At 45.2% G+C, this 14,199-nt stretch overlaps 1 protein-coding gene across 5 annotated transcripts in view; it reads left to right on the top strand.

Annotated features, from left to right (window-relative positions):
- The window catches only part of A4GALT (alpha 1,4-galactosyltransferase (P1PK blood group)), a 50,372-nt gene that overhangs the window by 28,062 nt on the left and 8,111 nt on the right, over positions 1-14,199 (top strand). Inside the window, exon 1 of one of the 5 annotated variants that reach the window (XM_077930747.1) lies at positions 5,807-6,142. The exons of the other annotated variants lie outside the window; for them this stretch is intronic. The gene's annotated coding sequence lies outside the window, so the exon portion shown is untranslated. Of the gene's footprint in view, positions 1-5,806; positions 6,143-14,199 lie in introns of those variants that run through there. 5 annotated transcript variants of the gene reach the window in all.

Raw genomic sequence — 14,199 nt, 5'->3', positions numbered from 1 at the left:
ATAAGCTCTCCCTCTCTTTTAAACCAGAACCAGTGAAGGCGGTGAATGTCCTGTGTGAGTGTTTAGAGGTGGATGTAGATAGAGGGCGGCCAACAGATTGAGGTTGAATCCTGATAAGACAGAAGTACTGTTTTGGGGGGAGAGGGGGTAGGCAGGTGTGGGGGACTCCCTGGTCTTGAATGGGGTAACTGTGCCCCTGAAGGACCAGGAGCGCAGCCTGGGAGTCATTTTGGACTCACAACTGTCCATGGAGGCGCAGGTCAATTCTGTGTCCAGGGCAGCTGTTTACCAGCTCCATCTGGTACGTAGGCTGAGACCCTATCTGCCTGCCGACTGTCTTGCCAGAGTGGTGCATGCTCTGGTTATCTCCCGCTTGGACTACTGCAATGCGCTCTACATGGGGCTACCTTTGAAGGTGACTCAGAAACTACAACTAATCCAGAATGCGGCAGCTAGACTGGTGACTGGGAGAGGCCATCAAGACCATATAACCAGAGGCAGAGCAATGTGGGTGCGGGGGGGGGGGGGGCAGCCTGCCCTGCGTGTCATCCTGAGGGGCGGTGACATTTGGCATGCTGCCCGCCGTTGCCCCTGCTCCCACCTGGAGCAGGCAGGCAGGGGACAGGACAGGAGTAACATTCAGTGCACCCCCCCCACCCGTGACTCCCAAGCTTACAGCAAGCGGCGGCCCTGATGGCTTGTTGGAGCTGCTGGCAAAGTGGCAAAGCTCCCCCCTTCCCCCAGCTCACTGTAGGCTTTGGAGTCGAGGGCAGGGGGGGGGGATTTCCGCACCGGGTACCACCTGGTCTTGCTACACCTCTGCATATAACACCGGTCCTGAAAGACCTACATTGAATCCTGCTACATTTCTGAGCACAATTCAAAGTGTTGGTGTTGACCTTTAAAGCCCTAAATGGCCTCAGCCCAGTAGACCTGAAGGAGCGTCTCCACCCCCATCGTTCTGCCCGGACACTGAGGTCCAGCGCTGAGGGCCTTCTGGCAGTTCCCTCAGTGCGAGAAGCAAAGCTACAGGGAATCACGCAGAGGGCCTTCTTGGTAGTGGCGCCCACCCTGTGGAACGCCATCCCATCAGATGTCAAGGAAATAAACAACTATCTGACTTTTAGAAGACATCTGAAGGCAGCCCTGTTTAGGGAAGTTGTAAAAGTTTGAAGTTTTATTCTGTTTTTAATATTCTGTTGGGAGCCGCCCAGAGTGACTGGGGAAACCCAGCCAGATGGGCAGGGAATGATGAATGAATGAATGAATAAATAAATAAATAAATAAATAAATAGCAATTCATGGTTTAGCTTTCCACACACTGAATACCGACCCTCCAAGTGTCGCTATTTTCCAGGGACATACCTGATTTAGAGAAGAAGAAGAAGAAGAGGAGTTTTGGATTTGATATCCCGCCTTTCACTCCCTTTAAGGAGTCTCAAAGCGGCTCACAATCTCTTTTCCCTTCCTCCCCAACAACAAACACTCTGTGAGGTGAGTGGGGCTGAGAGACTTCAAAGAAGTGTGACTGGCCCAAGGTCACCCAGCAGCTGCATGTGGAGGAGCGGAGACGCAAACCCGGTTCCCCAGATTACGAGACTACTGCTCTTAACCACTACACCACACTGGAAGCAGACCCGATTTCTGATTTGATCCCGGAATGTCCCTCTTTTCTTTAGGATGTCCCTATTTTCATTGAAGAAATGTTGAAGGGTGTGGATCTGAATACCGAGATGTCTGAAGGCAATCCTGCAGGGCGAAGTCTTTAAAAAAAGTTTAAAGTATTTTATTATGTTATTATATATGTTGGAAGCTGCCCAGAGTGGTTGGGGCAACCAAGCAAGATTTGGAGGGGATAAATAGTAAAAATATAATTATGGAATGGGCCATCCCTATTTTCATAGGAGAAATGTTGGAGGGTTATGTGAATATAGGCAGTTACTCTGGAGGTCCTGGGATTTCCATTCCCTGTTTCAGGCAGAACTTGCTGATTCAGAGAAATTTAGTTGAGAAGACTTTTCAGTTCCTCTTCGCCCACCCCACCTCCACCTCAAGGTCAGCGGTGGAACTAGCCGCTCAGACACCCGGAGCGGCGCACGTGCCATGCACCCAGGGGGCAGAGCGATCCGCGTTATTCCGTCTTCCTTTCTCCTATGTATCCTATACCTCACCCTCCCTTTCCCCTGCTCCTTTTACATTTACTTCTTCCTGTTACAACTTTCCTCTCTCACCCCCTCCTTTCTATTTCTCCTTTTTTAAAACCCCATTATTAAAAATAACCAACATGAATATTTTTCTATGAATTTGCAAACCCTCAAACTTCACAGTCTCCTGGCCACCGTTACTTAGCAAGTGCTGGTTCTGGCAGCGGTCCAGTCAAAAGTCTACGGCGCAGCCAGAGGTCAAGGTGGGCGAGTGAGGAGGGAACTCCACAGACTGTAGTGCTGATGTCCACCTGAAGATGGCCCAACATTTCAGAACCATGGAAAATAACAATAACAACAATTTATACCCTGCCCATCTGGCTGTGAACAGATTTAGCCTATTTTGCCTGGCTCACTTTCTTAGTAGTTTCAACACAGCATAAGACTCAGGGAGGAAAATCCAGAGACCAAATCAGTTGCATTCAGACCAAAGCTGTCAACGTTTCGCTTTTTTAAAGGGAAATTCCCTTATTCCGAATAGGATTCCTCGCAAGAAAAGGGGAAAGTTGACAGCTATGGTTCAGACCCCACGGAAATTTCATGACAATTTTTTTTGCTTTGGTTTCCAAGGGATGTAGGTGTAACTAATGGATGGTGGTTCTTACATTTTAGCAGATTAGTTCCACGTATTCAGATTCCATTTTATGGACACCTTCCTGTGTTGCTCTGTAACATGCATCTCAGAGCCCAGTGATGTTCCACCCACCTCTTGTGGGAATGTTTAGGAAAGTAGGAGAGGATATATTGAGTAAATATTATCCCTCCTCTCTCACGCTAGTCAGCAAGAAGCAGAGCACATTCCCTTGCAGATTGTTGGAAGCAAGTTGGTGGGTTCATTAGAATCATTTAAGTTGAGCAATCCAGTCTGGCTAGTCTAGTCTGGCTTGTTCCTTGTCAGTTTCCCATTTTATTTTCCTCTTCAAATAATATTAATAACACGACAGTCTTGATTAAAAGTGAGAGCAAAGTTCACTTACATTCAGTCCACAGCAGTATTCTGAAGGCTGGTATTATCTTGTGGTTACAAGTAACATTTGTAGAGAAAAGAAGTCTGAGCTAGGCCTCAGACTTTCTACCTTGGGGCTTCCATCCTCTGTAAGGATGAGTCATGTGCTGCTGGCTAAGAGCTAGCAGAGAGCAAAGGAGAGCAAAAAAAGGCAAAAGAGAGGAAGATAGCTTTGTGACTAGCCCTTTTATAGGGTCTGCTAGGGTCACGCCCATCTACCTGGTCACACACAGCGGGGGGAGGGGAGGCTCCAGAGCAGGTATGACAGGATGTCCACCCTGTCTGGGGCAACATTTCCCTGTGTGTCCACTCTGGGCAACAGGAAATATTGTATCTGACTGCTTCAGTGATTATACATCCCACACCTCTCATGTCTGAGTGGGTCTACCAATGGGGCTCTGGGAGACTCATCTTACTGGAGCAATTTGGGAAGAAGCCATGGGGAATTTTATTAAAGCGACCACATCACAGGCCTGCATCAACCAGAAAGATTGATAGCTGTATCAGGAGTTTCAGTGGCAAAGTCAAAGAAGTGACTCTCATTGACTACAGCTTGACAATAGTGCTATGTAGTGGCATTTGCCCTTATTGTTCATAGATTTTTCAGTGCGTGACAAATATTTATAAATATTGAATGCATGTACACCTGCCAAGCTCTCAAGGATCACTCATTCTGCCGTTGTTAATAATGACATACAAAATTGGACACTGAATAATTTATTGTACTGTCTTCAGTACTAATTAAGAACGCAACCAAGTTTCCCTGCATTTATCTTGAATTTGGATGAGAACATAAGAAGAGGTTTCTGGATCATACCAATGCCTCCTCTAGCCCAGCCTCCTCTTCTCAGAGTGGCCAGCCAGAGCAGTATGTTTTGCACACTGCCACACTTACGACTCCGAACAAAAAACAAACCCCTATGTTGCAATAAGAACCAATCACAACAACACAAACACAACCCGTAGGCTAATAGTTAGTAGGTAAAGGTAAAGGTACCACCGACCATTAGGTCCAGTCACGAACGACTCTGGGGTTGCATGCTCATCTCGCTCTATAGGCCAAGGGAGCCGGCATACAACTTCTGGGTCACGTGGCCAGCATGACTAAGCCGCTTCTGGCGAACCAGAGCAGCGCACGGAAATGCCGTTTACCTTCCCGCCAGAGCAGTACCTATTTATCTACTTGCACTTGACGTGCTTTTGAGCTGCTAGGTTGGCAGGAGCTGGGACCGAGCAACGGGAGCTCACCCCGTTGCAGGGATTCGAACCGCCAACCTTCTGATCGGCAAGCCCAGGCTCTGTAGTTTAGACCACAGTGCCACCCGCATCCCTAATAGTTAGCAGAGAATATATAATAGAATAATGATACCATTCAAATTATAGGAATAAGCCAATCAAAATTCATATGTACAATATAACAGAGTGGTAGCAAGGACCGTCAAGCCGTATGTTTAGAACAGATGTCTAAGGACAGTCTCACAATAGTCTTTCAAAAGTTTCAACAGAAGACGTCTCAAAATCCTCAAAAGGACAGTGTCTCCTGAATGATACTACTATTTCGTAATAGTCTTCATCAGCTGGAAATAAGATACAAGGCATACGACAGATGAACTGAGCTACCTGCATACACATTGTATAATAAAGCAGAATATACAAAACAGAATATAAAAAAGGGTACATACCTGATACTTTTCAACAGAATATGTAAGTAAGATTCATGCTAAGATCAGTGCTCACTAGAGCTGTAGTGAGCTGCTGATACTTGCAACACAATTGCATAGGACATATGAAGCAAGCCTCAGGTGTTTCCTGTAACGATATACTACTTAAAGGAACAGTATGGCCTATACAGCATACAAAAACCAAGTGGGCCCATGAAAAACAAATATACGGAGGAATAGTATTAAATGTTTCATTTAAAAATTGCTGCACGCATCATTTGTTGTATGTTTAAACCATTTCATACTATTCCTCCATATGCAACCTTTTTTAAAAAAATCTGTTTTGTATATTCTGCTTTATTATACAATGTGTATGCAGGTAACTCAGTTATGACTCTGCTTATGACTCCAGCAACAAGAGATGGAAACTGGAGTAACACGCAGTGGAAGAGTGAAAACCTCGCTACACACACAGGAAGCAAAACCAAACCCACGCAATGTGCTTCAGTGTGTCCACACTGGAGTAACATGCCAATTGATGTTGGATTATTTCTTCTTCTTCTAGAGGATTATCTGCAGATCAGGAAAATCTGATTTAATGTTGCGGGGGGGGGGGGGAACATGGGGGCTGCCATTTTGATTAGGACAACACTGTGTAGGTGATATGAAAAGCATGCACACCATAAGTGCATCATATCCGCTCTAAACTGCTGTGTGCACACATTCCCTGACCCATAAGAAAGGACGCTAGTTTTCTTTGTTTGAATTCCTTGTGTGTGTGTTTATGTATGGTTTTTATACTACAGTTTTGGCAGCCTTTTCATGCAGCATTTTTGTTCTCATGATATTGTTTGCTCTTTTATGTTGTACGATGCTTACAGATTATTTAAATGTTATTAAGTCGTTTATAAATGCTTTTAAACACATAAGTAGTTATTCAATTCTGTGGGTGCTTCCAGGTGGAGGGTTCTTTTTCTCACTAATCATTAGAGAATGCTGAGAAGAACTTTCCCTCTGAAAGCACTTACAGAAAGAGAAAGAGAAAGAAGAGTATTGGGAGGCAGCAAAGTGAACTAACGTCCAGCAAGAGAAAGAGGAACTTAGAGATGCAAATCGTAGTTCCAAAGAAACGCACATCTACCCAGGGCTGAGATCAAGCTTTCATGCCTCATCAGAATCTCTTTCTGCTGGATCAGATCTGTACCTACCTTCTTAACAGAAAGCAATGGAAAGTCACAAAGAATGGCCCTGCCGAGCTTAAGTGACAAACCGTGAGTCCTTCCAGGAGGTTTTCCCCCTCATATCGTGCATGCAAGTTATTTTGTTCTTTTGCTCTGCAGTATTCATACAATGTCCTTGGCACTAGAATCAGTCCAACTAGGCACCACTGTTTGGGAATTTAACAAGAGCTGCAAAAATGTTATTAGCTGAACAATGGAGAACTTTGGAATTGCCTGCATTCTAAGAATAGCAGGATAAAGGGCCAGTTACAGATAGGTAGCCGTGTTGGTCTGCCATAGTCAAAACAAAAAAAATTCCTTCCAGTAGCACCTTAAAGACCAACTAAGTTAGTTCTTGGTATGAGCTTTTGTGTGCATGCACACTTCTTCAGATACACTGAAACAGAAGTTGCCAGGTCCTTCTATATAGTGAGAAGGTGGGGAGGGGTATTACTCAGAAGGGTGGTGGGAATGGGTGATTGGCAGATAGCTGTGATGAGCCTGTTGACAACTCTTAACGACTGCAATAGGTCTTACAGGAAAAAGCAAGGGGTGAGAAGGTGAAAAATGGCTTTGTCATGTATAATGAGATAAGAATCCAATGTCTTTGTTCAGACCAGGTCTCTCCATGGTTTTAAGTGGGTATCTGAGCTTACTGAGAAAGTAAGATCAAAAGTCAGAACAGTTTGAAAGTTCGTGGTCACCAGTTCTAGGAAAAGTAAATAAAACTTAGTGCTATTTGAAGGATTTTCATTTTTAAAAAAGATAAATAAGATTTGAAAAAAACATTACATGACTAAATATAATTTGGGGAGAGAGAAACAATATGAAATATTAGGCTGTACGCGCACACATAATTAGTTGTAATTATTACTTTGTTGTTTTCTTGCCTTTGTATATGCATTTATATTTAGAATAAAATACTTTTTAGAAATCCTGTTGCCAGTAACCCATTTGTAGAAAGGTCCTGCCAATTTTGATTCTCCCCATTCCTCATTTTTTCCAATCTTAAATTCAGTTCTCCACATTTCTGCAGCAATTTGTTGTCTTTTTTATTTAAAATATCCTCAGTACATTAGTGTGACATTTTCCCAATAAAGACATTTTTGTATGCAGTAATGTACACATTTTTTTCAGGCAATTTCTCCCAGCACACTGCATTTTTGATATGTTATTGTCATTAATATAAATACGGTTGTGCTTATGAATACATTTTTTGTAAACGGTTGTTTGGAGAACTACATTTCAAAGTTCAGACAAGCGCATATTTTGAAGAACGGCTGTGTTTTGTTTTTTCCTGTCATGTTACACTTGGCCTTAAAAGTCTTAAATGAGTCAAATATATATATTTCCATTTTCTGCCCAAATGTCAAACGTTCACACTTGGCCCTTATTATTTTTTTTTTAAAAAAACATCTCATGCCTTTAAAATGGAACTGCCACAACATCTCTCTTCACAGGAGAAAATAAAGTGAAGTTGTCTGCCCAAAGCTGAATGAGAGTTACCATTCGCCAATCAAAGTAGGATTTTTAAAAATGCCCTTAATCCTGCAACAACATTGTTAATAGAAATGCTAACCAGAAATGGGTGACTACGTATGAGAAGGAAAGGCTGGAACTGTAAATACTTAAATTCTGTTCAGTGTTCTCCCTCCCTGTTCCACATCTTCTAAATGTGGAATAAGGACAGAGGCATACCTGGGTTCTCTCTTTTTTCCACAGTATTACAAATCCAACCAAATTACTTTAATACAATTTCTTAAAATCAGGTTTCCCGCTCTTGTTGCAAACATACATGTTGATCGTTTCCTCCCATAGCTGCATCATTTCTTATTTAGTGTTCAGTTGTCATCCGTCAATGTCAGGCTTAAGGAATTCTCTCCCTCCCCTCGATGGTTTCAAGAAGAAGGGAGAAAACAAGAAAGCTTTTACTTATGATTTATTCCGTCATTATGGTGGCAGACAGAGAATCCAGTCCTTTCTCCATTATGGAGTTGCTCGCTCTGGCTCCTCCCCCTTCCCTCTTTCCCAACAGCCTCTGACCCTACGCCCAGTGGAGAAACACCTCTTCATTCGTTGCTCTTGCACCCTTAATGAATGTCGCATTCTAGGGGATGGCAGATCATGTCCACTGGCTGCTCTATCTCCCCCGCTGCTTCTCCTAACTCCTCATAACTTGGCTGCTTGCCTGTCTCTGCCTTGTTATCGCCCTCACAGCTCGGCTGTAACTCAACCTGGCCTCCCTCTTCCCTGTCAGCTACAGGAGAAGTGGGGGCTGGCGGCGATCTCCACCATTCCTCTTCCTCTTCTTTCCAGTCCCTGACAGTCAATCTTCATTACATCATTCTTGCATTTTCCTCCTGCACTTTTGGCAGCTGGTTGATTGCAGTCCATTGGCAGTCCAGGAGCGCCTCTTGATTAATGCCAATATTCCAGATTAAGGAGGAAGCAAGCACAAATCATGCTGGAGACGGAGGCTCGTCCATAGCAGGGACACACTCCCAGGTGGCACCCGTTCTGCCTTTCAAGTTGGCAGATACAGACTTGAGCGGCACAGTGGGATGCAGTGAACTCCCCAGACCCCACTGGGGAGCATTGAGGCATACCTGGGCTCTCTTGCACCCTTGGCAAAGAATGTGTCATTGCCCCCCTGTCCCCCGCACCTTCCTTCAAACCCTTGAGAGCTGCTACCAGTCAGTGTAGATCAGTGTTCCCCAACCTTGGGCCTCCAGCTGTTTTTGGACTACAATTCCCATCATCCTTGACCACTGGTCTTGCTGGCGAGGGATGATGGGAGTTGTAGTCCAAAAACAGCTGGAGGCCCAAGGTTGGGGAACACTTGTGTAGATGACACCGATGGTTGGGTGATCTAACTCATTTTGAGGCAGCTCCCTATATTTCCTGAATTATTTAGAGGAGCATTTTCAGGCGGGGTGAATAATGATTGAGTCTCTTTTTACTTTACTCTCAAACGCACACACACGGTGGTGGTAAGGAGAGAGAGGACAGTGCTAGTTGGAAGAGGGTGTTGATTTGTCCAGGTGTTGCAAGCAGTGCCAGTGAGCCCAGTCAATCCTCAACTATGGGCAAAGAGAAACCCAGCTTCACCTGTCGTCTTTGCAGCTCCATTGCTCAGGCCCTGCCACACATACACACACACACACACACACACATACAGAGAGAGAGAGAGAGAGAGAGAGAGAGAGAGAGAGAGAGGAAGCTGTTGCTAATTCTATTGATGCAAAGATGGTCATGCTGGAGACAAGTGCCTCCTTCTGTATGGGGCAGTGGGTGCACACTCACAATATTTTTGCCACTCCCTGGGACTGTCAACCTTACCAATGGCTAGGTATGCCTCTGAACAAGGTGTGCTCTAGCTCAGGTGATCACTCCAGCACACGTCTGCCATTGTGCTTCCTCTTTTCTTTTTCTTTTTTCTTTGCTTGCCAGTTCCCAAAGGTCTGACCTAGTGTTCTCTGAACGTCCAAGCATGACGTTCATTACTTATTGATTTCACAAAGTCCAATGCACTGTTTGACTGTAAAACGAATAAATAAAAACCAACACCTTCCCCCCACGAAGCAGCCTTTACTGTAGAATAGTCGACCCCTTTTTTAAAAAAAATAATTAGAAGTCATGCATAAAAATTCTCCTCCCATGTCCTCCCACCAGTTTTCTCCCCCCCCCATCATTCAGAAAACTCACATTTTCATAAGTTCCTACATGTGTATGCTGTCTTTCCACAGTTCAAACCACGCTCAAGGTGGCTTGCAACATGAAAAAATACTGTTACCTGCCACCCCAATCTCTGCCGAACAGTACAGTGGTGCCTCGCAAGACGAAATTAATTCGTTCCGCAAGTTTTTTCTTCTTGCGAGTTTTTCGTCTTGCGAAGCACGGTTTCCCATAGGAATGCATTGAAAATCAATTAATGCGTTCCTATGGAAACCGCTTGCCAGGCTGGCGGTGCAGAGAAGGGCTTTTCTCCCCACCGCAAGCCTTCAGGACAGGTACGGGAACAGAGGGGAAGGCGCGCAGCGCTTCTCCTCTGTTCCCGGGGCTTGTGGTGGGAGGAGGGTTTTTCCTCCCCACCGCCAACATTCAGAACAGCATTCTGAATGTTGGCGGTGGGAAGGAAAACCCTTCTCCCACCCCAAGTCTTCAGGACACCCATCCGAAGGCTGGCGCGGGGAGAAGGTCTCTCCGCCCCGCCGCCAGCTTTCGGAGCATCCTTCAGAGGCTGCTGCCATAGTCACGCGTCACTTCTCCAGCTGGGAGAGGGTCGCGGGGCTATGGCTTCTTTAGCCCCGTGCACGCTCTCCCAGCTTGAGAGATGACGCTCGGCTATGGAGGCTCCTGCCATAGGCACGCGTCACCTCTCCAGCCGGGAGAGGGTCGCGGGGGGCTTCTTTAGCTTCGGAGCAGCCTTCCGAAGCCTGGCGGCGGGAGGAGGTCTCTCCGCCCCGCCGCCAGCCTTCGGAGGAGGTCTGAGGACAGTGGGGAAGACGCGCTGCGCTTCCCCGCTGTCCCGGAGATTTCCCTATGGGCTTTCGTCTTGCGAAGGAAGCCCATAGGGAAATTCGTTTTGCGAAGCGCCTCCAAAACGGAAAACCCTTTTGTCTAGCGGGTTTTCCGTCTTGCGAGGCGTTCGTCTTGCGGGGCACCACTGTAGCAAGATTCCAGGGGGCTTGGCACTTAACCAGGATTTGTGTTTTCCTGGAATGAGACATTGTGGAGTCTGTAGTGTCTTTAAGAAATGTGGATGACGTACACATATTTACACCTGAGGTTTGATGGATGGAGGGAGTGCAGAGCATTACACCCCAAGTGTGTTTCTTGTTGCTCCCCTCATAGTTTCAGCAAGAAGCCAGCCATGAAACCTACTCTCTTCATGCAGCCTCTCCCAGCCAGCACACAGGAATTTCTCCCCGCCTTCCGCCAAAACTCTGTTTTAAAAGGACACATTATTTCCTGCGGTCGCAGGGCTTTATTTCCCTATCACACTGGCAGCCTCCCCCCTCACATAACCAAACACTGAAATCCTAAACCTGGCTTTTGTCTCAGTACTGGCACCTTTCTTTCCCAAATGTTGAAATGTGGCACTTACTTCCTTAACAACTTCATGGTGAGTACCGGCACTGTTTTTCCTAAGAAAAAGAGCATGGGTTGTAAGCAATAAATGAAACATAAAAAAATGCAGAACCAAATCGAGCAATTTCCACATAAATATCAAGATCTAAAATAAAGATACAAAAAACCAACAGCCTCTTTCAACCAGGATAGTCCCACATCAAGAATTGCCAGTGTCCCTGTGAATAAGGAACTGGGATATATGTACCCATAAATAAGCTCGGGACATGTTCACTACCAGGGGACTGTCTCTGCTTGCTAAAACCACACTTGGTTTTTGCATGCTCCAAATTGTACAGCCCAGCCACAAGGAGACTTTCCCCTACAATATGACCAGGTATCATGTCTGGTCCAAAGCTTCATTTTTGTTTTTGTTTTTTGGCATGATGCCCTCATGACTAAGGAACAGGGTCTGCACTCCAAAATAAGCTTTGGATCATCACAGATCATGCATCTCCTCCACCAAGGAGATTATCTACTAAGGAGCAGTGGTATGGTAGTACATTCTGAAGAGCAAATGGTCTTCATTCTGAAGAGCAAATGGTCAAAGGCCTGGAAACGATGCCTTATGAGGAACGGCTAAGGGAGCTGGGCATGTTTAGCCTGGAGAAGAGGAGGTTAATGGGTGATATGATAGCCATGTTCAAATATATAAAAGGATGTCATATAGAGGAGGGAGAAAGGTTGTTTTCTGCTGCTCCAGAGAAGCGGACACGGAGCAATGGATCCAAACTACAAGAAAGAAGATTCCACCTAAACATTAGGAAGAACTTCCTGACAGTAAGAGCTGTTCGACAGTGGAATTTGCTGCCAAGGAGTGTGGTGGAGTCTCCTTCTTTGGAGGTCTTTAAGCAGAGGCTTGACAACCATATGTCAGGAGTGCTCTGATGGTGTTTCCTGCTTGGCAGGGGGTTGGACTCGATGGCCCTTGTGGTCTATTCCAACTCTATGATTCTATGATTCTATGAGCAGGAAGTCTTCATGTCAACCATCATAGCCACACCCCTTCTAAGATCACATAACAAAAGTGAATTTTTGACCAATTATGGCTTCAGTACCAACCCAACTTCTATAAGTGACTTGTAAAAAAGCAAATGTTGGACTCAACATGTTATTTGGAAGGGACAGTCTCACAGAAGAGGATGTGTAGCTTGTGGAGTAGCTAAATGTTAGCAGACCTTGGAGCCTGAGTGAATCTGATTGGAATAATCACTTAGTTTCTGGAATTCAAAGGCTTTATTTATGCAGTAACTATTTAGAGGAAATGTGGAGGTGTATGTCTCAACAAGTTGGGAGAGAACAGCTTTTAGGAGTGGAGCTTTAGAGGCAACGGCAAACAAATGCTGGCTAGATTGCTACACACGGACGCTCTAGTGATTTAAAGAAACATATGCATTAACTACAAACTCAAGATAAGGGAATGTATTTGCTTTCCTCCTTTTTCTAAGTGGAAGGGGGCTTGCTAGAAAAGATGATGTCCAAAAACAGTGCTTTGCAGTAGAGCCACTCAAGGGGAATCCAAACGTATTTTGGGCGACCCAAAACTTTTTTTGGGGGGTACAGAAATATATAAACTTTATTCAGAGTTCTGATGCAGTGTCAAATAGGGAATTGGATCCAGGAACCCTCTTCAGTCTCCAGTTGTAGCAGTGAGGCTTGCAAAGCAGGGCAGTGTACAAATTTAATTAATAAAAACAATAGAAGTAGCAAATCATCTTTTTCCTGTCACAGAAATCAATGTGGTCTTTTTAGTTGTGGGGGTTTGTTTCTTTAAGACATATGTGGTCTGGGTGTGGCTCTTTCTATAGCTGTGCGCAAACTATCCAGAACCTTAGCGCTGCCTGAGTGATAAGTCCTGGCTGCTATGCCAAGTTGTTGAGCTTTAATTCATAAATCAATATTGCTATTTGAGTTCTCCTGCTTCCTGGTATGACGGCAGACCCATTGCAGGGTTTCCTCGCACGGTGAGTACCCTTCCCACCGGATACTGGGTGGTACAGTTTGTCTTGGGAGATGATGGGGGACTGTGCCTTGGGGGGATATTACCGTGGCAGATAAAGCTGCTGCTAAAAGAATAGATTCAGGGGTCAATGGAACAGTTGGCAACCCTACGCCCAACTGCAGAGAGTCATACTAAAAACTCTTTTAATAATCCTTCCCCGCCCCCAAGAAACAAGCGGGTTGAAAATGGCTTTGAAGCAGAAAATGGAGCCAGTCTGGGGTTAGGAAAAATGATAAAAAAACACTTTACTATTCTGCAAGGGAAACTAAGACCATTATTACCGGTACTCCTGATAAGAATTTTGGCAGCACACCCTGTACAGTTTTTACTAGCAACTACATGCTTGCTCACTATTGTTAGTTGCCTCTGCGGATTGACCCTAAACCAGATTTCTTCAGAAATGCTTGGAACGTAGTTTAATTTTTATGTTTTCAAATTGTTCTTTTCCCACACCGGGTAGCTTTCAGGTGAAGCTGGCAGGATAGGGTGGAGTTGCAGAATTTTGCTACGGTTTTGCTGAATGGGGTTTACCAGAAAAGTGTTGGATCTGGGCAGGGAGGTCAGGGCTGCACAGACACATTGGCAGAGGCTCCTGCTGGTGTGTCCACTCAGCCCTGACCTCCCTGCCCTGCCCCAGTGCTGCCCAGGTTAAAAAAAAAAGTAAGGGACCCCTGACAGTTAAGTCCAGTCACAAACGACTCTGTGGTTGCGGTGCTCATCTCGCTTTAGTGGCCGAGGGAGCCGACATTTGTCCACAGACAGTTTTTCCGGGTCATGTGGCCAGCATGACTAAGCCACTTCTGGCGAAACTACAGCTGCGCACGGAAACGCTGTTTACCTTCCCGCCAGAGCGGTACTTGTGCCAAGAGTTATTATTATAAACAAGTCCTCTAAGGGAAAACAAAAATATATGGAGTTGCTATTTTCAAAAGAGAACTGTGATATTGGAGTATACTCTTTGCCTTAAAATATGAAG

This window comes from Podarcis muralis, chromosome 6 (assembly GCF_964188315.1).
Source record: "Podarcis muralis chromosome 6, rPodMur119.hap1.1, whole genome shotgun sequence".
Taxonomy (NCBI): domain Eukaryota; kingdom Metazoa; phylum Chordata; class Lepidosauria; order Squamata; family Lacertidae; genus Podarcis; species Podarcis muralis.
The sequence above is the reverse complement of the archived record's forward strand: the minus strand, read 5'-3'. Positions and strand labels throughout refer to the sequence as shown.